Here is a 2,504-nt window from a genome sequence, read left to right as displayed (position 1 = left end):
CTTGTCGATGTTGTTCTAGCTGTAGGCGGTTTCTAGCCTCATCCCATGATGGTGAGGTTTGGTTGAGGAATGTAGCCACTATCTCATATTCAGCCGGTAGGCCACGAACCATCTGCAAAACAAGACGAGTTTCACTTACCGGGTTATCCACGTCTTCAAGTTGTTCGGCAAGATCCTTCAATTTTTGACAACATTCATCGATGGAGGAGCACTTCGCCAACGTTAAGTTCGTAAACTCGTGCTCAAGAGCTGCGGCGCGAGAGCTTTTGTTGCTAAGGAACATGTTCCGTAACTTGATCCAGGTTGCCCTAGCTGTGGTGTCGTTCTCGATGAGGCGAACCACGATCTCATCGGAGACAGTATTATAGATCCACTGTAGGACAAGAGAATCAACCTCCTTCCATTCCGCATATTCAGGAGCGTCCTTTTCCGGTGGAGGTACATTGGTGATGTGATCCATAGCCTTGTATGCCGTAGCATGTAACCGAAACAACTTAACCCAAGTTGAGTATGTGATCTTTGTGCCATCTAGCGTTCTAACTTTGTTGTTGATGTTCGTAACGTTGTATGTCGGATGGAGGGGCTTGAGTTTGGTGCTGCTTTCTATGACGTTACCGGTGTCGGTCATCTTGATCGTGAGCAAGAAAAAAGGAAGTAAAAAATAAAATTTGCAGAGATCCGAGGAAGAGGGTTGTGACGGCAATATTAGGGTAAAAGGTAATAGGCTCTGATACCATAAAAGTTTCCAAAGACCCACAATTTTCTCTGTGTCAATCCATGAATCAAGCATACAATATATATATAGTTACAATGCCTCAATATTAGGCAAGAGATAAACAAGGAAACGAATAATCTAGAATATCTATACAATCTATACTATAAATACATTCTAATATGAACGACATCATCCGCTCTCTCCTAATTCACGCCCACATACCACCTACCTTTTGGGTGGAAGCCCTTCATACGGCCACATACTTACACAACATCCTCCCATCCAAACGATTGAGATATACCACTCCCGCCTACATCCTCTTTCACCGTCATCCAACATACGACCATCTACGTGTTTTTGGATGTGCGTGTTACCCAAACACTTCCGCCTCTCAACCCCACAAACTTCACCCCCGTTCTATTCGATGCATTTTTCTTGGCTATCCACCCGGTTGTCGTGGTTATCGTTGTCTCGATCCCACCATGGGACGTGTCCACCTATCTCKTCACGTAATTTTCGACGAAYACACTTTTCCGTTCAACMACCYGTCCACTCCTACTACCTATACTTTTCTTGACGAGGACCCATCCCCTCTCCCATCACCCCAACTGTACCCTACTGTGCCAATTCTACAAACCAGCAAACCCGATCCTCCTTTGGCCCAACCCTCCGGCCCACATCAGCCCACTTCACCGCTGCCCACATCTACCCCTGCCCAGTCCGTACGGCCCAACTCCCCCTTGCATCCGGCCAGCCCACTAGAACCCTCATCACCCCCCAACCTACTGTTCCAGCAGCTACCTCAGTCACCCACCCTCCACCGCCCCTTAACACTCATTCCATGACCACCCGTGCRAAACAGGGTGTGTTCAAACCCAACCCCAAATATTCCTTATCAACCACCCACACCTCAAATAACATCTCACCCGTACCCACATCCTACCTTAAAGCTTTATCGGATCCGAATTGGCTACGTGCCATAAACAGTGAATTTAGTGCTTTGCAGGAAAATCWTACGTGGGATCTCGTTCCCAGGCCATCGGATAACCCGGTGATTAGATGTATGTGGCTATTCCGACACAAGTTCAAGTCCGATGGCACTCTGGAACGGTACAAAGCCCGTCTGGTTGTTAATGGTAAATCACAGACGGTGGGCATCAATTGTCATGACACGTTCAGCCCGGTGGTTAAACCGGCCACTATACAAACAGTGTTGAGCTTGGCCGTCTCTAAACAGTGGCCGATACATCAGTTAGACGTTAAAAATGCTTTTCTTCATGGGCATCTTGAAGAAACGGTTTACATGCATCAACCACCGGGATTCGTTAACGCGAATGCCCCCTCTCATGTCTGCAGACTTAAGAAGTCTCTTTACGGGTTGAAACAAGCCCCCCGGGCATGGTATACCAGATTTTCTACGTTTCTTCTATCCCGGGGATTTCGTAACAGCATCTGTGATACGTCACTGTTTATTTACCGCCAAGGGGGGCGCATGGCATACTTACTTTTATATGTGGATGACATCATCCTAACTGCCTCTGACAGCTCTTTATTACAGCATATTATTACTCTTCTCTCCGGCGAGTTTGCTATGTCCGACCTCGGGCCTTTACATCACTTCTTGGGGATCACGGTTACCCGAGACAGCTCCGGATTGATTTTATCTCAGACCCAGTATGCTCGCGATATTCTCCACAGGGCTGCCATGTCATCATGCAAACCATGCGTTACACCGGTTGATACGTCATCCAAGCTCAGTGCCTCCGATGGTGCGCTTCTAGCCGACGGC

The sequence above is a fragment of the Cynara cardunculus genome (assembly GCF_001531365.2).
Source record: "Cynara cardunculus var. scolymus isolate 2C chromosome LG 17, CcrdV1, whole genome shotgun sequence".
NCBI classification, from domain to species: Eukaryota; Viridiplantae; Streptophyta; class Magnoliopsida; order Asterales; family Asteraceae; genus Cynara; species Cynara cardunculus.
The sequence above is the reverse complement of the archived record's forward strand: the minus strand, read 5'-3'. Positions refer to the sequence as shown.